The 23,815-nt window shown below is 38.8% G+C and overlaps 1 pseudogene; it reads right to left on the minus strand.

The window, feature by feature from the left end:
- Positions 1-14,116: 14,116 nt before the first annotated feature.
- Positions 14,117-16,486, minus strand: LOC118009786 (annotated as a pseudogene).
- Positions 16,487-23,815: the final 7,329 nt, after the last annotated feature.

The raw sequence follows: 23,815 nt of genomic DNA on the forward strand, positions 1-23,815 counted from the left end.
TTCCTAGCCTTTGTGAAGAGACAAAATGGGGGCCTGCTCCGATCTTTGCTTACAAGAAGCTTATAAAACTATCTTGAAGGTAGATATAAATCAGAGCCAAGAGCTTTTCACTCAAAAATTCAAGATTCTGAATTATTAAAAAAAACATTATGCTTATTACACTGTATTGATTAACACAGAAAAATAGTTGAGAGCAAGATTTTTCAGCAAGGATTGAAGCTCTAAGCACTTCGGAGTTGAGCAGAACCTTGTTTAATCCATCGTTTCAATGAGGAGTATTTCTGTTTAATATGGAAACCTAAGTAGGCAATTAACTAAGACCCCCATTTTTGGGGTGTTCTGATATTGAGTATCAGAGACATATGGAAGGGATCAGGGCTGGGATGATAAAATCCAAATCCCTCTCCCGAATACTTGCTGAGCAAAAGATTGGAGCGATGTCTTTCTGACCAATTAAACACAGAAATCCAGGATCTATCCCAGCAGGGACATGGGGGATCCGAGGAACGTGAGATCCTTAAATCCAGCCCAGTGATGCTAGCCAATCAACTCACAGGGAGAAGGCATCACCTACCTCCCCACTGGGCACAAGCTGTGGCATTAAAAAATAGCCAAGAGTATCTTGCAGAAGGCAGATTTCCTTCCCTTACAGGCCCCAGCAGAGTGACCTGCTCCCAACTCCATTTATATGTCTCCTTTTGGTCTTTCAAATATTGATTTTTAAAATATTCTTCAGGAGAAAGCCACTTGGGGACCTTTATCCTGGGGTTCACAGATGACGCATGCCCAGATGCATTTATTGCAGGGTGGAAATAATAGACTTTTTCCTCTCCTCCTTTCTCTCCACCTAAGTATCTCTTTATTCGTTACTTTAATTACCTAATCGTAAATTTCTTTAGGGGGTTACTTAGAAAGAAAATTAGCATCAAAGCTTGGCAGTAAATTCTGGGGCTTTTGGAGACAGTCCAAGCTGTTTCACCTGTGATTAATTAGATGGTTTTTTTTTTCCCTTTAAGTGCCAGAAGGCTGTTGAGGTCTTTAAGCAGTTACATGACTGCTGGCAGTGCTGCAATTATGACGGATGCGTGCGTCTGGAGTCTGGGGCTGCAGCCCGGCATTTGTTGGTGTATATGTGAGAGACAGAGATAGAGACAGAGGCAGAGACAGAGACAGACTTGGAAAGCACAGGCTTGGAAAAACTCCAAGGGTTTAAAAAACACAATGAGGTGCTTCTTTAATATTCTTGCAAATGCAAGTCTACAAGCTCCTGGCCAGGATCTCCTGTCAACATACTTTGGCAATTTCAGAAATGTTGGTTTAGCAGCACTCTTCCTCACCATTAGCCACTGAAGTCCTCTGTGGGTCTTTGCGTAAGCTCTTTATGGCATGCTCTAAGGAATGCACATTTTTGACAATCCTTTTGCTACATAGAAAGCAGAGCAGTCACACCTGTTTTAACATTTCACCCTGGTGAAAATCAAGAGGGGGAGAATGCAGTCTCTTTGGGTAATTCACTGGGTATCAAATTATCCCCAAACACTGGCATAAAGTCAAAGCGACATCTTGGTGTATTTGGAAGAAGGTTAATACTCCCAGTCACAATGAATATGCTATCAAGGATGCAACAGAGACATTTGGTGACTGTTTTATTACAAGCCCCGGCTTATCATTTTTTCCTTTATTCCCTGTGTGAATGAGGGAGTGAAAGGATCCTTCAAACCATTTGACTCAGTCAAGGTAGCAGAACATTTAAAGTTTTTGCCAACTTTTGCTGAAGTGTCCATGTAAACCCAGAAACTCCTAAGCTCCTGGCCCTGAGATCATTGTCATCTCCCATATATTGCTCCATCTGCCCATAATGACCATGACAATATTTAAACAGCAGATTAAGTATCTGGTACTAACCTGCCCTCCAAGAGCTGACAGAAATGTTAGTCACATGGGCTGGGTACAGAGACTTCTGCCTAGATCAGGGGTCTGCCAAGTCTCTTTGTAAAGAGCCATAGAGGAAATGCTGTAGGCTTGCGGGACAGAAGGTTTCTGTTGCAACCACTCAACCCTGTTGTCGTGTGTGAAAGCAGCATAATCAAGAGGCAAATGAATGGACATGCTGCGTTCTAATAAAATGTGTTTGCTGACCCCTGGCCTACGACAGGGCTTCTCAGACTTTAATGGGCATACAGAACACATGGGGATCTTGTTACAGTGCAGATTTTAGTTCAGCCAGTCAGGGGTGGGCCTGCGATCTGCCTCCCTAACACCCTCCCAAATGAGCATCCCAAATGATGCTGCTGGGCCTCGGACCTCACTCTGAGTGGCAACCCTACAGTGTCTCCTGGAAATACATCCAGGGTCTTTCCAATAACACTGAGCCTCAGAGAACAGGGACAGGCATTTAGTTCATTAGGAATGCTGCTGTAGGACTAGTATTAGGTTTATACCCTCCAAGCCTATAATCTTCAAAGATTCTTGCAGCATTCCACCCCTGGAGGAGCCCAGATTTCCCTCTCCTGAATGTTACCTTCCTTTTTTCACCTTTAAGATAGGTTGTTAAGGTCTCGCGTTCCTAAACGGACAGATGGCTCCGGCTGTGGCGCAGCTGCACACACAGCTCGTCACTGTCATTTACGCCGTCTCTGCTGCCGAACTGCCAGCACCTTCTGGCCTCGGCGTGGAGGGCTCTAATGGCCGAGCAAAGGGCCCTCTGGCCCCTGCCTAATTGGCTGCAATGCAAGAGCTAATGTAGGTTGAGAGACCAATTAACTGGGCTTGTTTCTACCAACACTGCATCTGAACATCAATTATGCTAAACACCATGCTATATTAAGACATTTCCCTGCCACTATCATTTGCTATGGGACACCTCAAAGCAGGGTGGAGAGGAGCTGCCTCTTACTGCCTGCCTAAAGGATTTCTCTCTCACAGTGCAGAGGGCTGGCGATTGGGAGCTCAGCTTTAGAACTAGAAAAACCACAACTCGGGGACATATCTGACACTAATTGGTTGCCTTCTCTGGGCCTCAGTCTCTAGACCGTGGGGGTTCAGGTCCAGGAAGCCAGAGAATAGGATGGGTGAGACATAATGATAGTCCTGCATGACCTGCTGATTCCATTAAGAAATGAAGACATTAAGCACTGGGATGCTCCAAGGATAGCTTCCCTAAACCTGGAGAAAAATTAGTAACTGGAAGCTCTGAGGAGGAAGAAGTTATATTTTCTTCTACAGGTTTAGTTAGTTTTGAATTCCATTCCTCCATCATTTCATTGTGAGCTTTTCCCTTGGAATGAGCTGCTTCATTTTTACATCAACACTTTGGTCTTGAGGCAGCCCAATTCATTTTCTTTCATCCTGATTGTGCAGCTCCTATATACTGAAAATGCTGAGCAATCTAACCAAATCTATGACACAATGGAGTTTACAGTTTAGTTGGGAAGACTGGACTAATTCTGAAAACTATGAATTTACTCATTCATCCTTTGAACAAATATTTGTCAATCACCCATTATACGTCAGACACTCTGCTAGGCTAGAAGCATTGGTCCTACTCTATCTAGGGTTATTGCTACAAGGAAAGGCAGGTAATCAAATAAGCAACAGTAAATTTGTGTGAGATGTGCTGTTATGTCTGCCATAGATGCTACAAGGGCACAAACTACAAAAAAAGCCCTCAGAATATAATTATACCTCTGTATTAAAGCATTAAAATGTAATGTATGCTTAAAATTCTCCACTACCCACACCTGCTTACTTCAAACTTCTACCACTCTCCTTAAAATCTTTGGAACTTATAAGAGAAAGCAGAATATCAGGTGTAAGACCCCTCAATTTCCAGCCATTGGAAAGCTATGTTTGCATTTATTCTCAAACCCATCCTTCTGGTCCCATGGGAAGAGATGTTATTTCTCTTGTTAAGGTTATTCCCTCCACCTACACTCTTGACCAGCCCTCCTGTGTCGCCCAGGACCTTCCTGAAGCTGTGACTCCCTTTCTCCTTCCCAAATTGGCAACTTCATCTCAATTGGTTCCTTCTTCATAGAGTAAAATTATGATCAAGTCTGTTGTCTATCTTAAAAATAAAGTCCTCCATTGATCCTGCACCTCCTTGCCTTTTCTTATCTTCCAAGTCTAGAATTCTTGCTTCTTCACTTGTTTTCTGTTATTTCTACCTTCTGCTCCCTTCTTCCTCAAACACCTGCAGTCTGGCTTCCTCTGGCCCTGAACGCCCAGACACTGCTCTGGCAAAAGGCCCAAATAATCATCTCCAGCTAAATCTGATGCATTCTTCATTTGACTTCATCTTTCTTTATCTTGACCCCAAATTTTACATTAATGACTATCCAGTTCTCTTTTCCCACTTGGCCTGTCCTGGTTCTCCACTACTTCACTGACCAATCCTTCTGTCTCCTCTGCTGAGCTCTTATTTCTCTGTGTGTACCTTAAATATTTTGTTTCCCATGTATGTTTTATTTTTGGATCTCTTCTCTTCTCTTACCGTCCCTGAGTGATCCTTGATCACATGCTGTCACCTATGACCATCTGTTGACTGTCAAAATGCATTCTAGTCAACTCTGCTCCTCTGAGCTTTGGCCCCCTCCACCTGCCTCTCAGCCATCTCAGCTGGTTCTAAACATAAATCATCAACTTTCCACCAAACTCTGCTATTCCTTCTGTCTTGGTGAATGGTGAGATCATGTGGAACTTGGATGTTGTCATCTACTCTTCTTTTTCTCACCCCAGCACCCAATTCATTGATCGATAAGTCCTGTCAACTCCATTTCTCTACCATTTATATTTGTTATATCTGTTCTCTTCTCCATTTTCACTGCTTTTCCCTTAGTTCAGCCCTCATCATCCTTTATATGGACAAAAGGCAGTTAGATTACCATCTGATTCTTTTGCCTCTGATGTTATCTCTGATTTTATACCCTTTCAGTCTACCCAACACATTGTGGCCAGGGTTACCTTCCTAAAATACAAATCTGATTGAAAACAAAAGCACACACAAAACCATCTGTGGCTGGCCATTGCCTGCAGCGGTTGTCAAACTATACAGGAGAGGTTCAGCTGAGACATTTGAGCAGCCTCTATGAGAGGGATAGAGAGGGTAATTAAGTACGTAAATCCTCTTTCTGCTCCCTGCACCTCACCCATTGTTGTGCTGGCAAATGTTTACCAACCAGCCCCCGAAAGGTAAAAACAAAAATAGCAAAACCCCTTATTTATAAAGTTTGATATTTTCCATGGTGCAAATACTCCCACTATGGCCAATTTCAAGTTACAAACATCGCTGGAGTTTGGAAGAAATGTTCACAACTGACTCTCACAAAACCACACCTCTTGTTCTCTTTCCTCACACTGGGTATTTCTATGGTGTGTGTGTGGGGGGGGGGGCAGGTGAAAATGATTCCCTGCCCATGTCTGGGCCATTGTAGGAGAGGCTTCTGATAAGCCTTACCTGGAATCAGCAGACCCAGATGGGCCCAGGCCTTCCTGCAGATTGTGCTGGAACTCAGGGAGGAGCAATGGCATGTAGAAACCGAATGCAAACTGATGAGATAACTGGGCTCCATAAACAGAAGGTGAGGTGGAGCTGATGCTGACAGCAATACTAGGCAGCTACTCGTGCGAGTGCCCACTTTTCAACTCAGAGGACAGGGGGGCTTAATAAAGGGCTGCCCTTGCTCATGGACTAGCCCATCACCATGCTGATACCCTGCAGCTGGCCTGTCTGAAAGCCACCCTCCCAGATGGCATTGCCTCTGGTCCCCAAAGCAGCGCACATATAAGTTTTTCATAACTGTGACCGAATGGATTACTCCTTTCTGTGCTAGAATGTATGCCATTGTCAACATCAAAAACTTCCCGGCTTTGTCTGGCAGCACCTGCCTTGTTGATTGGGTGCCTTCTGAACAGCTCACTCACACAAAGCATTTAAACCTGTCTGACTTCAAAAGTAAGGTAAGACAAGCCACGTCGAGCAGAATAGCACAGCCTAATATGATTATTTCTCCTCTTCCTGGTGATAATAGAATTATGCAAAAGCTGCCTTGACCCAGTAAGGATTTGCTCTTCAGAACCAAATCTCTCCTTTCCCCGAAACTCACCACTCCTCCCCTTGACCCCCATCCCTACTTGCTTTCTACTCATTTGGCATTGCAGCACATGTTTGTGTTCCGTCTTGCAAATCCAAGTGTCTCCCTTGTAAAGTACAACAAACTAATGAAAATTGTGGCCAGATTTATCTAGTAGGTAAATGATGAAGAAAAGACATCCATCTTCATCTATTAATTCATTCTGAAATGTTAATTATCTCCAGTGTGACTGCAGTCAGCTCAGTTACATTTAATTTAAGGAGTGAGACTTTTTACAACTTTCTCAGGATTCCCTCTAGTTCTTACTGTCCTCAAGTTGTCTGAATCCTGGGAGGAGGCAGGCTCTGCCACTGAGCACTAGTAACAGTTGATTGATAGACAGCCAAATAGAGCCTTGGAGGGAAGATCCAGAACAAAGCAGGTTTCAGAAACCAACCAGCTCCAGACAGGGAGCCTGCACTTTACCTATGGACATGGTCCCAGAGAGAATATGCCTATCCTTCACAAACACCTTATAAGGGAGGTATTATTAGCAAACTTTCATGGGTCAAACAATGATATTCAGAGAAGTTAGGCCACTTCTCCAAATTCATGCCTGAAGAATCAGCAGAGCCTGAACTGGAGCCTGGCCTCTCTACATTTAAAGCCAGATTCTTTTCTTCATCCTGCATTTTACACATGACTGTGTAGACTTTCTTTCACCCCAGTAGGAAGACAATGTCTGCCTAATGAGGGTTTATTAGGTTATTTTGTTTGGTGGGTTATTAAGAGGCAAGAATAAAAGGAGATTGCGGTGAGAAGGGCATTTGGGAAATGGTAGAGTGACTTAAGAAAGTGGCAGTTTCTATTAACTGTGGAACTTTTAATAATCTACTCTAAATGCATGGATTAAGAAAGGATATACTTCCTGAAGAATATTTTCAAAAGAACAATTCTTTCCAGACTTCTTATAGTACTAACTCTGTGCACTAGGAAGATTTCCTCTGGGTCTCAGATCAGAACCCCATGTGTGAAGATGTCCAGACACAGAGTATCTTTTTTTTTTTTTTTAAGATTTATTTATTTATTTTAGAGAGAGAGAGCATGAGAGTGGGGGCACGCAGAGGGAGAAGGACAGAGAGAACCTCAAGCTGACTCTCCACTGAGCACAGAGCCCAACACAGATCTCGATCTCATGACCCTGAGATCATGACCTGAGCCGAAATCAAGAGTTGGATGCTTAACTGACTGAGCCACCCAAGTGTCCTGACACAGGATATCTTTGATAGCAATAAAACAATGAGCTGCCATTCTTCTGAACTCCTTTTGTTCATGTCTTTAGTGGTTGAAACTTGACACATGTTCTGACAACAAATTATAAATTTATTTGTGAATTAAGTAGTATTTGTAAAGCTATGAAAAGTTATTCCTTGGTAATAAAATCTCATGTTTATTATTAATTTATTCATCTAATATCCATTCAGCACCTAATGTGTAGGAAGCGCTAGTTTAGGTGTTGAGAATACAACAGCAGATGGGGCAATGAGTCTTTTAAAAACTCGTACTTAAATTGACTTAAAACTTAAAATCTCTTAAGAGGCCAGGAAACAGTCCCATTGTGAAATGATGAACTAGGGCAAACCTAGGTGATAGCAATAGGGGGGCAAAAAGTAGATGAAACCAAGATATGTTTCAGAGGTAGAAGTGACAGAACTTGCTAGTGGATTGGATGTGGACTGGAGGAAAGGAGAGGATAGGGCTTTTCTCCTTGGCCTGAACAACTGGGTACATGTGGATAGAGTTAACTGAGATGCAGTTCCATGGAGGAGGAAAGGATTGGGGCCAAGGGAATGGTAGAATCAGTAGTTTTCTCATGGCCATATTAAATTTCACACACTATCAGATATCCTGGTGTTGAAATTAATCGATGCACAGAACTCAAGGATTATATAAGGGCTGAAGATATGAATTTTAAAGTATATAGCATATAGAGATCTTTAAAGTTATAGATTTGAATGAGGCCACTAAGGAAGGTAATAAGCAGAGAAGATGAAGCAGCTTAGGTCTGAGCTCTGCAACTTTCCAACACTAAGGGGTAGATAATGGGATCTATTCAATATGCCTGGAAGAAATGACCAGTGGAAAAGGAAGAAAGCCCAGCGAGTGAGGTATCATGAAAGAGAAGTGAAGAAGGGGTTTTTAGAAAAAGACAATGATAATCTATGTACAATGCTGCTGAGAGAGCAAGTGAATTGAGAACAGGAAGTTAGCCCCTCCACTGAATAATATGCGAGGCACTGGTAACCCTGATAAGAATTGTTTCTCAGGCATTATCTGGTAGGAAGACAAGTTAGAGTGAGTTGAAAAAAGAACTGGGAGTAAGGAAATAGGTCAAACAGCTAAGAATCACTTTGATTGAAAAAATTATATAATGAGGGCCCTTAAAAAAATCTTAGCCATATGATGAAATAATTATCACATGTCTCATCTGGAAAGTAATAGGGACTTCTAGAAAAGTCTCTCAGAAGAACTGGTCTAGTCTTTAACAGAATGGAAAATTTTGTCCTAAATGAATGGCAAATACCTTAGATTTCTTAGAACCAGAGCTGATATATGACTAGTATGCACTTGTATGGCAATACTGTTTGATATAACACTTCCATGACGGTTGGTAAACAGTCACTACCTTAAGTAACCCTGTTTTCCTTCCATCATACTACATGACCCAGCCTTCTAGACCTATTCAGAATTTAACAATGATGTAACCACTGACAATGTTGGTGATCAAAGGCTCTGCTCCCTCTATACAGTCAACATCCAATATGATTTTGAGTGTCTGTAATCTACATGTTTTAGTTAGTGTTACTGCTTAGATCCGTGATTTCAAATGCCAGTAGCAGTTAACTAAGTATTGATATTTTGTAAAGAGACAAGTCTGTTTCAGAGTAGGTTACTTGTGGATGCTCTCAGTGGAGACTTTTACATCAAAGCTCTAACTACACCGCTACACAGGCTCCATAGGAGTCAGAGTTTCTCCCTCTTCCCCTGATCAAGCCTCTTGTCCCTTCAGGAAAGTCCAGGGCTTATTGGGCATGTGTTTTCTAGCTTTGCTATCAAGTTAAACTTACTTCAAGGCTAGAAGCCAGGACAACAAAAATTTAAAATAATGGAACAGTTCCTGCTGTGATAGAAGACAGCCAGATATAGGGTGACACATGAGCTTAGCCTATTCCTGGTTGCAAAGGCACTAGTTTTCTCTTCCAATACCAATCCCACTCAAGTCATGGTAGAGAGACCAACAATGTGGAAGGTCTCAGAGGAGATCCATGTAGTAGGAACAGGAAGTCTGGTTTCTTTAGTTCTGTAATAGATTATCTTAAGTCACCTTTTAAGAAAGATAAAAGAAGGGCACAACAATGTGAGAGTTATATATAGAGAGAGTTATAGATGCAAATAAGCAATTTTATGGTATAAGCAGTATGTGCTCCCTATACAGAGTCAGCATCCAATCTGATTTGTTAAATCACTATGCCACTATCTTTTCTTAATTATAATTTTTTTATTATGTTATGTTAGTCACCATACATTACATCATTAGTTTTTGATGTAGTGTTCCATGATTCATTGTTTGCGTCTAACACCCAGTGCTCCATGCAATATGTGCCCTCCTTAATACCCATCACCAGGCTCACCCATCCCCTGCCCCCCTCCAAAACCCTCAGTTTGATGCCACTATCTCTGCTGTGAAAGCCTTCCATAAGACTGTCCATGTAGACACCAAGAGTGCTTTTTCTTTCTAGTCCCCCAAACTGTCACTCCTCATAATGCCAGATAGTTTTGAAATTCAAGAATAACTGAGTTCATTGGCCTCCACCTACACCATCCCTGTGTCATACTTTTACCTGACCCATACACAGCACTGCTTTTGGCCAGAGTTTATCAGAGTTACTCATGAAAACATCTCATTTACGTTCTAGTCAAAATAAACTAGAACTTTTGCTTTTGTCATTATAGTTGATAGGTATTCTTAAAGGGATCTTTCACTGCAAAATAAACACACCTTGCATAGGAAATGTGCTTTGAGGCATTGTTGGCTGCATAAGAGGTAGAGGAATTTTCTATAGACCACACCTTAAAACAGAGAAACAAACATACAAATAAAAATCTACATGCTATGTTCAGGGATGCAGCAGTTTGTTGGGCCCAAGCAGTTGACCTAGGCAGATGACTGTTATAAAGTTACTATCAAGAGGTAGAAAGTTGAGCTTGGAATTACGCACTGAAGGTAGGGTGTGTGTGTGTGTGTGTGTGTGTGTGTGTGTGTGTGTGTTGGGAGAGAAGAGGCAGTAGTAATATTGAAGTGATTCCAGTCAGTGGTGCCCTCCGAATAGTGGCAACAGTAGAAGCAAATCTTTCTGGAAGTAAGTTTCACAAGTAGATCCAAATGATTCCACAGACTAAGGTCAATAAGCTTGAATGAAATATCAGCAAGCCCAGAGAATTCAGGTAATGCTGAAGGTCAGCAGAAACAAAACAAAAACAAAAATAAAAACAAACAAAAATTAGAGTTCTAAGGACTGAAATGTTGGAATTGTCAGGCATTTTATATATAAAATGCTAATCAAAAATTAAAGGATACAACCACAAATACACACATTAAAAAAGATACTGTCAAAATTAAATGCACAGAATTGAAAAAGAATACAAATGAGGGGTGCTTGGGAGGCTTAGTTGGTTAAACATCTGCCTTCAGCTCAGGTCATGATCCCAGGGTCCTGGAATAAAGCCCCCCATCAGGCTCCCTGCTCAGCAGGAACCTGCTTCTCCCTCTGCCCGTCCCCCTGCTTGTGCTTTCTCTCTCTCTCAAATAAATAAATATTTATTTAAAAAAGAATACAAATGACATGTTTAGAAATTAAACATTTAATAGCTGGATTAAAAAAAAATCCAAGTAGAAGAATTAAATGGCAATTATTAATAGCTGAAGAGACAATTAGTAAAGTGAACAATACAGTCAAAGAACTACTTGTGGTGCTGCACAGAATGATAAAAAAAATGGACATTATGAAAGACACATTATAATATGTAGAAGACGTGTCTAAGTATACCCAGAGTGCCAGAAGTAGGTAATAATGTGAAAGAGGGGTAATACTGAAGAAACAATGGCTCTAAATTTCCTATTACAAACAAAAATCCCACTAGTACAATGTATTTCAGGCGAGATAAATAAAAAACCAATTTATATCTGGGGCCATAATAGGATAAAGAAAGACAAATAAAAGGTCATAAGACAGACATTTAAGAGCAGATCACACTCCTTAAAAATAACAGTGTAAGCCAGAAGACAATGGAATAACTTCAAAGTATTGAGAGAAAATAACTTTCAACAAAGAATTTTATACTTAAGAAAATTTTTTCCATAATAAAGATGAGATATATTTACAAAGACATAAAAACTATGAGAGTTTACCACCACACATTTTCTAAAAGAATTTCTTAAGATGTACATCTAGAACAAGGAAAATTACTACAGAAGAACATTTTGACATGTAAGATGATGCGGTACAGATAACCTAGAAGAAATGGATAAATTCCTAGAAACATACAACTTACCAAGGCAGAGTAATAATGAAATAGAAAATCTGAACAGACCTAAAACTAGTGGGGAGATTGAATCAGTAATCAAAATGCTTCCAAAACAAAGAAAAGCCCAGGGCCAGATGGGTTCACTGGAGAATTCTCCCACACTTAAAGAATGAATGCCAACAACAACAAACCCCAAAAACAAATAAAGAAAAAGCAAAAAAAAAAAAAAAATCCCTCAAAACCTCCCAAACAACAACAAAAACATACAAAAAAACAAACAAAAAAAAAACCCCAAAATTAATGTCAATCCTTCTCAATTTCTTCCAAAGAACTGAAGAGGACAGAACTTTACCAAACTTGTTTGTTGGGGCCAGTATTACCTTGATGTCAAAGTCAGACTTAAAACACACTATAAGAAAAGAAAACTATAGGCCAGTATCTCTGATGAGCATGGATGCAAAAATCCTCACCAAAATACTAGTGAACCAAAATCAACAGCACATTAAAAGCATCATACACCATGACTAAGTGGATTTATCTTGGGATGCAAGGATGGTTTACCCCGTAAAAATCAATTAATGTGATATACTACATTAACAGAATAAAGGATTAAAACTACATGATCATCTCAATAGATGCGGAGAAAGCATTTGACAAAAATCAACATCCTTTCATGATAAAAACTATCAAAAAACCCCTAAGAATAGAAGAAAATTACCTCCCTGTAATAAAAGCTATATATGAAAGGCCCATAACATACATCATACCTAGTGGTGAAAAAGTGAAAGTTTTTCCTCTAAGAACAGAAAAAGGCAAGGATGCACACTCTCACCATTTCTATTTAACATAGTACTGGAAGTCCTAGCCAAATCAATTAGGCAAAAAAGAAATAAAAGGCATCCAAATAGGAAAAGAAGTAAAACTGTATCTTTATGAGGACAACATGACCTGATATGTAGAAATCCCTAAAGATTCCACTAAAAAAACTTTTAGAGCTAATAAATTCAGTAAAATTGCAGGTTATAAAATCAATAAGGAAAAAATCAGTTGCATTTCTATACACCAACAATTTAATATCTGTAAGAGAAGTGAAGAAAACAATCCCATAAGCAATAGCATCAAAGAGTGGACTGAAAACTCTGACACTGATGAAAGAAATTGCAGAAGATATGAGTAAATGAAAAGATAACCTGTATTCATGGATAGATGGAATTAGTATTGTTAAAATTTCCATACTATCCAAAGCCATCTAAAAGTTCAGTGCAATCCCTATCAGATTTCCAATGGCATTTTCCACAGAAATAGAACAAACAATCCTAACATTTGTATGGAACCATAAAAGGATATAAATTGGCACAGCCACTGTGGAAAACAGTATGGAGGTTCCCAAAAATAGGTAAATTTTATTTAAAAATAGAATACCATAGGACTCAGCAATCCCAATTCTGGGTATATATCCAAAGGAAATGAAATCACTATCTTATTAGTGATTAGCGATTAGTGGATAGATATTTGCACCCCCCTTCAATGTTTGTTGCAGCATTATTTGTGAGAGCCAAGACATGGAAACAACCTAAGTGCCCATCAACAGATGAGTGGAAAAGAAAATGTGGTACATATATACAATGGCATATTATTTGGTCATCAAAAAGAAAGGAAATCCTGCCATTTGTAAGAACATATATGACTCCTGACAGCATTATGCTAAGTGAAATAAGTCGGACAAGTACTATATAATCCCACTTCTATGCATAAAACAAGGAGTAAACTGGTGGTTGCCAGGGGCTGGGGGTGGGAGAAATGGGTGATTTGGTCAAAGTGTACAAAGTATAAGTAAGTTCTGGGGATCTAACATACAGCATGGTGACTATAATTAACAATACTGTACTGTACACATGAAATTTGTGTGTTAACTAACCTTATTATGGTAATCATTTTCTAATACATACATATATGTATATACACTTTAAACTTACACAATATTATATATCAAATATATCTCAATAACGTTGGAAAAAATAAAAGTTATTATTCCTTAATATTTTTTTTGATGGATCATCATTTTCCAGTAACTTTCTCCATTTTTTCACCTAATTTTTCTTTTTCTCTTCTTTTCCTTTTTGTTTCTCTGCAGGATTTCAGCCTCATTTATTAAGCAGCAGAGTTTTAGAAGTCTTAATGCAGAAATGAGTGAAGACCAAGGGGTGAATGAAGACAGGGCTCTTCCCTCTCCACACACCTTCTCACCATTGTGATAAACAATCTACCATGAGGCATTTTACATTAGAATTCTGCCTCAGAAAGGTGTTTACAACAAAATGAGAGAACTTGAAGAATCACAGCCAGCAGGGTACTTGTTCTCCAAGAAGCCATGTGCCTGGCTACCTCACAAACATGCTTAGCCCTTCAAGAGATAGGCACGAGGAACTGAAACATCTAATGTGACCCCTCAAGAGTCACTTTTGCTTTAATATATTTCTGAGGGTGGGGATGATGAGTGTAAATAATGTACATAAAGCTGAAAACCGACAGGTTATTTGAAAAGCTTTGCTATGTTCATCCTAGCAATTATGATTTCCTTGAAGATGAGCATGTAGTTTAGATTCATCTGCATTGGGCCCTGTTCCAGAGTCTTGATGATGGTCTGCTTTGTGTCCTGCTGGGCCACTATCCCCTCACATAGCCAAGAACATGCTGATGTGGTCATCCCTGGAGTCTGGGTGTTTGCTGATTAGAGTCAAGATGTCCACATAGAGCAGAGAAGGGTCAGTAAGCTTAATAACTTCTGCAGTGGCATTGATAGTGTCACCATGTCCACCTGTATCTTCACCAAATCCATAAGCCAGCTTCTGGAACAAGAAGTGGAGTTCCTCAGCCTCCCTGCCCATCCTCTCAGAACCTCCCCATGCTCCTTGGTGCTCCAGAATGAGATGTGCTTCTGCATGATGACCCACAGGTACTCCACTTGCCATTCTCCTCTTTTTATATGGCTTTTTGATTTTGGCAAAATCATTGAAATATTCTTCCACAGTGAGACAGATTATTTTTACAGTGTTTGACTCTAACAGCCACTTCATTGTCATCAATTCATTGAGATGTTGCTCCAGATCTAGAAGATCTCCCCCAGAAGGCTTCTGCAACCCTCCTTTGCAATGGGGTCTGAAATCCAATCCATGTTTGGTTGGTTCAGAGATAGGCCCTCTTCTACTTTGTTTTTTCAAATACTCCCTTTTTAAACCAAATATAAATTCTTCAAAGCTCTGACAGTTGATGGCTATCATATGTTGAACATAGTGTGAGCATTGCTGACTTCTCAGCTGTTCTTCCTTATACAACTGAACTTCATCTTTGCATCTACTTATCAAAGAATTCATTTGCTAAAGATACAGACTAGTTTATGTCACAAACCTTTGTTTTCACTTATCTGAGCAGCCACTTCAAAAATTTGTTCAAACATCTAGAAGGGAGTGTTACCCAGTAGTACCCACTTTGGTCAGTCTTCAGGCTCAGCATCTTTTACGCAGTCTTTCTTGTCTGTTTCAAGTGCTTTTTGCAGCCAGGTAATAATGTCTGAAGTGAGAATTGACATGTACCTGTGGAGCAGATCAGAGACTACTTTAGAGAAAGTAAAGGTTCTGGGGCATGGATATCCACTTCTGGGCCAATTCCACATTCCCCGTCATCTCTGTGCTTGTGTAGGGGTTTGAGACCCATGTCAACCACAGGCTCATGATCTCATTTGCTTCTAGGTCTTCTGACTCAAGCTCTTGCATCTGTTTTCTCAGAGCCTGATGGCATATGTTCAGATGGTTTCTGAAAATCTCATAATGGGGAGGAATACACTCAACCATTAGGTTTTTGGCAATGATGGATTATCCATGATTTCTGGGTGGCATATAAACCACATCTTGTTGGAATGCCTGGGGTCTGCCTTTGTGGTGTCAATTCTAGTATTCATGGTTCCACCCGAGATGGCAAACATTTTCTCTTTGCAATTCTTGGGCCTCTTGTGGAGAAACCAAGCTAGTTTGCTCTTTTTGGCCAGATACACATTGGTCAATTTTTCTTCCTTTTGAATGATCCTGACAACTGAGACCAGCAAGTGGGGTCACAGGAGACAATGACCAGCAAACTCTGCAGCACCATCCACATTGCTCGGTCAACTCATCTGAGAGCCCCTGCATGCTCCCAAAGTAGCCATGGATAAGGGTCATGTTGTGCATGTTCCCTCTGTTCATGTGGGACTGCTTATATATGTTAGCCCTTCTTGGCAGAGAGCATTCTAGGTCCACCAGCTTCCACTGGGCCTGCAGGAATGCCCCTTGTTCAATGAGGTCCTGTGTCTCCCTCACAATTTGGGGTCCTGAGATGTTCTTGAGTTTCTCCAAAGCAGCAGTGACCCGGCTATGCCACATCACAGCATACTTCATGCTCTCAATGGCACTATTGCTCAATAGTACTATTGCTCTGCAGTCTGCTGACATCGGCAAGGGATTTCTGGATGTCTCTGATGTCATTCAGTGCTTTATGGAGCTGGCTAAGGCCCATGCAGCTAACCCGTGCAACCACAAATGGATAGTGACCTTCCATCTGGCCTCTGTCGAGGCCCTTTTCCAGGCCTCTTTTCTGCCATGGTGCTCCACTTTGTCCAGCTGGCCTGGTCACTGAAGCAGCCCGGTATCTCTTTGGAACACCCTTGCAATATCTTCCTGATCTCTCTTCTTGGTGGCTAAAAAGCAGGTAAAATCCCCTGCACCTGTGATACTAGAGTCACCCCTCCTCACTGCCACTGGGCACCCTGCTGAAGTATCACCCAATTTCTTAAACATGTTAATCACAGTTAAAATATGTCTTCTGTATTATATCTAGATCATCTGTAGGTTGTCTCCATTGTCTGTTTCTTTTCTCTTGGTTTTTGGTCATTTGAGTCTCTCTATTGTCATGCATGGTAATTATTTACTTATTTCTTAAAGGCAAAAAAGGAATAAAAGAGACTATCAACGTTGCCATATCTCAGCAACTAGAAGGAAGCAAAGCTTGGGGGCCCATCTGGAAGCTCATTTAGGTTGCTAAAGATAAATTAAGGCAAAGATAAAACTGATTCCAATCATTTATATAGAGTGCTGGATATTGTGTAGAAACTCTGAATAATGCTACCTTCCATCAGAGAGGGCTTATTTATTTTTTTACTTATAGGTAGTTATGGTAGGGATTGATCACCTTGATACGATCAGGGAATGGGGAGCATGGAAGCTGATTTCAGGCTTTGTGAGAACTATCCTATTTCTAGTTTGAAGTAATCCTAAAGTAGGACCGTTCAAGAACGTCAACTGAAAGCAAAGGTTGTTTACCTGGGCTCATCCATTTGCCAGGCCTTGAATGCCAATTTCCCCCTCCCCAGCATGCTGAGACTGGCAAAAGCTCTGCTTAGCTTTTTAGCTTCTTACCTGGTCCTTTCTTCCTGGCTTCTCAGTCTCTTACAATGAAAATGTTAGGGATAAATAATATCCTCAGGGAAAAAAAGAAGCACAGAAAGTTATGCTCACAGTTCTCCAATTCTCTTTTCTTCCAAACCTAGTCCCCTCAATTCCTAGCAGCCTTGATATCCCTCGATTCCATTTTTCTTCCTCCCAACCCAGCAGACTGCTGAGAGCTCTTAGCTTTAAAAGCCAATTTGACCTGCGGGTTGGTGCCAATTACTAGGGAAGAATCAGCAGAGACTGGTGAGCTCACTCAATGTTCTTTTCTCTTGGATCTTAGCCTTCAACTTCTTACTGTGTTGCTTTATGATTACTTCAAATGGGTAATTTCAAAACAATTTTTATACAGTTTTAAATTTTTTCCGTTGGAGTGAGGGTTGGTCTGCTACAGCTACCCTATCATAACTATAAAATAATTAAATAGCATAATATTTTATATAAAAATTAGAATTCTCAATTTTTCTGAAAAAAAAATCTGGAAAAACTGGGCCCACATTCTTGCATGGAAATAATGGCTAGAGGTAAGTAGCTCCTGTTCTTTTAATTTTAGGTATACACTCTTCAGTTTTCTTTAATTATCTGGATTACTCAGTTATCCCTGGGAGTAAAAAAAGAAGTAGGTCCATAATCAAGCTTTGAGTAATGCTAATACCTAATTGTGTCGTATAAAAGGAGAGCTGAAAGCGACGTGAGAATGCATATTCAAAAAAGGAAAAGGAAAATTAGAAGATTGTTGTATCATGGAAGTCAAGGGAAGACAATGTTTCAGGATGGAGGGCGAGATGACTGTGCCGATGAACTGTTCTAATTCTTCTATATTGAGCGACTGAAGTGTAATTAGTGATCTTGAAAGAGTATTTTTAGTAGAATAATGAAGATGACAGCCAGGTTGGGGTGGCTTAAGTAGTGAATCAGAGATGTGGAAATAAAGTAGTAAATGTAGCGGGCTAGTGAAAAAGTCTGTCTGTGACAGGAGGGCAAGAGCAAGGATGTTACAGGGGATAATAAATTTAAGATAAGAGTGGCCTTTCTTTACTGCCTTCTTCCCAGTGCCATCAGCTAGCCTTTCCTTGCTTTCTTGCAAGATGAAACGCTACTAAGATATTTTCTTGAAGGCAAGAAAGAGTGAAAGGTGGTCAGCATTTTCATCTCTCAAAAAAGAAAGAAACAAGGCTCACTGGGCTATCTGGAGGCTGATTTAGGTTGCTACCAAAAAGAGTAAATTAAGGCAGAGAGAAGGCTGACTTCAACCATTCCCCTGACCCAAGGAGTCATTGCATTGTCTGAAGTCACCCCCCTTTCCTGCCTTTACCAGAAACAGTCAGGAGACAGCAGCACAAAAGCTGCTTTTTTCCTTTTCAAAAGCAAGAGGAGGGCTGAGACATTTGCCCCCTAGCTTCAGGGATCTGTTAATTGGCTCCCCAGTAAAATTACAGAAGCAGCCTGCCTGATAATGATTGTAAATGACAGAGACGATCAGGTTTACCTTGTGACGTCCCCAGGGGACTTGCAGTTAGTTTAGTCTGAACTTAGCATCAGCTGCTCAGGTACCTTTCTTCCCAGCACGTGGTAGCTGGACTCATTCTGTATACTTTCAAACCTCATTAGTGTTAAGGCCTTCTCTCCCTCTCCCTCCCATCCCCTGCAGCCTCCTGCCTCTCACTGTCCCCCCTCCTCCTCAATTTCCAGGACTCCAGAAGCATGCCAATCCAATAGAGAAACTGAAGTAAGATTACTTGCAGAGGTTGGGCTCTTTTGTCTTCTGGCCTGGAAGAAACAACTCATGGCTTTGAGCTGTGGGTTATTGTCCCTCCAGGAAACTACACACCAACTTCACTGAACTCCAACCTCCATTAACTCCTTTACAGTTCGAAGGTACTCAGCTCGAGGATTTTATAGTTCATTAGAGGTGTTTGGAATGTACCGTAGGTCTTGAATAGAAGTTAATATGCCAAATAGTTAAATATTGAAGGAGGCAGTTTTCATTAAAACCAAATCTCCAATCTTTTAATTTTCTAGAAGCCACTGTGTATGTAGGTGTAGTTATATATGTATGCATATGTATGTGTGTGAATATGAGGATATTTAATATATTAGATATATATTACACATTACATATACATATATTATAATACATATGATCTATGTGTGTATGTATATGTATGTATGGACATATATATATATATATCTCCAAACTTTAATGTATGGATTACTTATGGATCTTGCTAAATTTAGATTCTGATCCAGGAGGTTTGGGATGGAGCCCACTTTCAGGTAATGTAGATACTGCTGGCTTGGGGACCACATTTTGAACAGCAAATCTTTTTTTTTTTTTTTTTTTTTAAAGATTTTATTTATTTATGTGAGACAGAGAGAATGAGATACAGAGAGCATGAGAGGGAGGAGGGTCAGAGGGAGAAGCAGACTCCCTGCCGAGCACGGAGCCCGACGCGGGACTCGATCCTGGGACTCCAGGATCATGACCTGAGCCGAAGGCAGTCGCTTAACCAACTGAGCCACCCAGGCGCCCTGAACAGCAAATCTTAAAGAGATCTTTGCTTATTCCTCTCCAGCTTCTTTATCTTAACCTGACTGCCCTACTCCTCAGTTCTGTTCAAATGTTGCTCCTGTGTCTCTTCAGACTAACAATCCATTTGATAGAGGGCATTTTTGCTATTTCTCAAAATAACAAAAACTTAGCTATTGAGTAAAGTAGACTCTGGACTGGTGTTCTGGTTTCCTGTTCCAGACAAGTACACTGGGAAATACCAAAGATGATGTGAAATTTTGATTACTTTACTATTCTTTCTTTAATTTGCTAAATTGAGGAATGACTTCATGAATTTTTAATTAATTTTTATCTATTTCTACATATGCATATAAGGTTAGAAATTCACTTTTTTTACTGATTTGTATGTTTACCACATTTTTTTTTATTGTGGTCAAAAACATAAAATTTACCATCGTAACCATTTTTCAGTGTACCATCCAGTACATATAGTGTTAACTAGAAGCACATTGTTGTACAACAGAGCTCTAGAATTTTTTCCATCTTGCAAAACTGAAACTCTGTCCATTGATCACAACTCCCTTTTTGCTCTCCCCCAGCTCCTGGCAATTATCATTTTTATTTCTAAGAATTTGACTGCTGTAGATAGCCTATATAAGTGGAATATTCAGTATCTGCCTTTTTTTGACTGGCCTGCCTCACTTAGCAAAATGTCCTCAAGGTTCATCCATGTTGTAGTATATGATAGAATTTCCTTCTTTTTTAAGGTGGAAGAGTATTTCATTATATGTATATGCCACATGTTCTTTATCCTTTCATTCACTGATGGACAGTTTGCTTCCACATCTTGGCTCTTGTGAATAATGCTGCAGTGAACTTGGGTGTGCAAATATCTCTTCAAGGTCCTGTTTTCCCAGAAATGGAATTGTTGGATCTTATGGTAAAATTCTATTTTTAATTTTTTAAGGAGTCTACTTTCCCACAGCAGCTGCACCATTTTATATTCCTACCAACAATGCACACATTTCCAATTCCTCTACATCCTCACCAGTATGTATTTATTTATTTATTTTTTGGATAGTGGCCATCCTAGGGGGTGTAAGTTGGTATCTTATTGTGATTTTGATTTGCAAAATCCCTGATGATTTGTGATACTGAGCATCTCTTCATGTGCCTATTGGCCATCTCTATGTCTTCTTAGAAAATTGTCTATTGAGGTCCTTTACTCATTCTTAAACTGGATTGTTTAGGGTTCTTTGTTGTTGAGTTGCAGAAGTTCTTTAAATATTTTGGATATTAACTGCTTATCAGATGCATGGTTTGAAAATACTTTCTCCCATTCCATAGGTTGCCTTTTCACTATGTTGATTGTTTCCATTGCTGTGCAAAAGTTTTTAAGTTTGATGTAGTCCCCTTCTCTATTTTTGTTTTTGTTGTCTGTGCTTTTGGTGCCATATCCAAGAAATCATTGCCAAATCCAAGGTCATGAAGCTTTTCCCTTCCCTATTTTTTATTCTAGAAGTTTTATAGTTTGGGGATTTATGTTTAGGTCTTTAATCTATTTTGAGTTAGTTTTTGTATATGATGTAATGTTAAGGGTCCCAATTCATTGTTTGCAAGTGTATGTGTATATCTTGTTTTCTGACCACCATTTATTGGAGAAGCGCACCACAAATTTTAATATATAGTCTTTCAATTATTATTTAGATCTCAAAAGTTTGTAATACCCATTACAAAGTTTTAAATTTGACTCATGGTTGATTTAGTTGTTGTTGTTTTATTTCCAAATATGTTGGTAAATTTTATTTGTTGAGGTCTGGATATTTGCTACCAATTTTGAATTTTATTGCAATATGGTTGGTATGGTATCATTGGTTCATAGAGACTGATGTTGTTGATGACTCCATAGGAAATTAAAACATATAATATGTGTGCTGGAAAAGAATGTCCATTTGCTACTTGTTAGATTAGTTATCTATCTATCTATCTATCTACCATCTATCTATGTATCATCTGTCATCTATCTACCTCCATTCGATCAAGCCAGTTAACTCATTTGTATTATTCAATGCAAGTACTAATTATTTTTCTGCTTGATCTATCACTTTAAGAAAAGTGTGTTAAAATTCTTCCATATGATTGATTTCTCAATTTCTCTTCATAATTTTATCAGTTTTAGTTTTATATATTTTAAGGCTATCTTATATGCATGATTTAGTTGAAGATTAGTATTTTATTTACAAAATGAAATTTTCTTCAGTAATGATTTTTGATTTAAGGTATACTTTATCTGATACTAATAGTATCACTTGATTTGGTCCATATTTTTCTCATATATCCCTTTATTTTCTTTCAGTTTCACATTTTCTGAATCATTATATTTTATGCTATAAACAGCATATAACTTTTAAAAATCTAATCTGAAAATCTTTATCCTTTACATAACAAGATTGCTCCTTTTACATTTATTTAATATCTTATGTATTTGTATTTCTTACTACGCTTTATATTTTTTTATATGCTATTCTTTTAATTTGCTTTTCCAAAAAAAGGCTAGTTTCTCATGAATTGAGTCAACATTTTTGGATTCCATTTTTTTGTCCCTTTACTGATTAGTTTCTCTCAACTGATTTGGAAATCATGTATTCTTCCCTTTGTCCTTAAAGTTTATTCTCCAATTTTTTTTACATGCTAAAGATTTAACGAAGACTAACATTAATAATTATCTCTGCCCTCCTCCTGAACAATGATATGATGTAACAATAATTTTACTTAATCACACTTCTTTCAAATCCCCTATTATTTCTATTTAGTTATGTTAGTTTCAACTTGTTTTTATCCCTTCTATTACTATTAGTAGTAGTATTACAACTGATATGTATTTATATTTACCTCAAATTTTTTTCTTATCATTGGTCCTTATATATTTCTCCATCATTTGGAGTTTATTCTCTTCTTTCTGAAGTATGTCCCTTACTAGTTCAAGGTTTTTAAGTGTTATATTTTCAGTTTTTGTTTATCTAAAACTGTCTTTATGTTTGCCCTTCCCCTTTGAATGGTAATTTAGATAGTATAAATATGCATATTTTTATAATTTTTGTTATTTTCTTCCTCAGCATTTTGATGTTATTGGTCCATTACCTTTTCTTATTTTCTCAAGGGTAATCCCTTAGTAGGGAATCTTCTTTCCTGTCCAGGTATGGATATGTCTATATGTAGAATCATTTTAATTTTCCATTATTTGAGTGAGTTCATGACTCACTGGACTTCTTATATTTCAGGATTCTTATATTTTGTCAGTTCTAAATATTTTATGACTTTTTTTAAATCTTCCTCATTATCTTGCTGTCTGGAAATTGAATTATTTATATATTAGACTTTTTCATTCTCTTTCATGTCCCCTAACTTTTCTTTCATATTTTCCATTTCCTTATTTCTTTGTTTTACATTTTATGTAAATTATTTAGATTTATCTGTATCTAACATTGCTTACATCCACATATTGAATTTTTATGTAATCAGCTATTTCTAGAAGTTCTGTTTCTTTTTCTGTTGAAAAAGAAAACTGCTGTATGTTTAAAAATTCTGTTATAATTTACCTAGCATTTCTGAGTATTTGTAGAAGGAAGAAAATCCATTTGAATTCATTTAGTCATACTGTTGAAACCATAAGTGTTAGAATGATCTTTCAAAATATAAATGACAACACATCATTCCATTATTTACAATTGTTAAAGAGCTTCTTAATGTACTTAGAATAAAATGTAATGTTTCTCATGGTCTAAGACTCTTAGTCAGGTCCTGCCTATTTTTTCAATATCATCTCATGTAACTCTTCCTGTGGCTTATTCAGTATTCTCTAAACATTCAGGCTTGCTTTCTTTTCTTGAACATGCCAACTTCCCTTTCCTAAAACAGTGTTTCCACGGAATCCTTCCCACCCTTTGGTGGTCTCTGATCACCACATTCTCTATCACATCAACATGTCTAATTCTTTTCTAGTATGAATGAGTACAGAAGTAATGTTCAAAATCCTCTAGTTCAACTTTCTGCTTTTATAAAAAAGTAAAATGAGCTGGGAAAGTGGCAGAGAAAGTTTTAAGAACTTGCTGGGCAAGTTCTCTTAAGATCTCTCTTGAAACCATATGATAATTATCATATGGTTTCAC

This window comes from Mirounga leonina, unplaced genomic scaffold, assembly GCF_011800145.1.
Source record: "Mirounga leonina isolate KUSES-001 unplaced genomic scaffold, KU_Mleo_1.0 Mir_128, whole genome shotgun sequence".
In the NCBI taxonomy this organism is placed as follows: Eukaryota; Metazoa; Chordata; class Mammalia; order Carnivora; family Phocidae; genus Mirounga; species Mirounga leonina.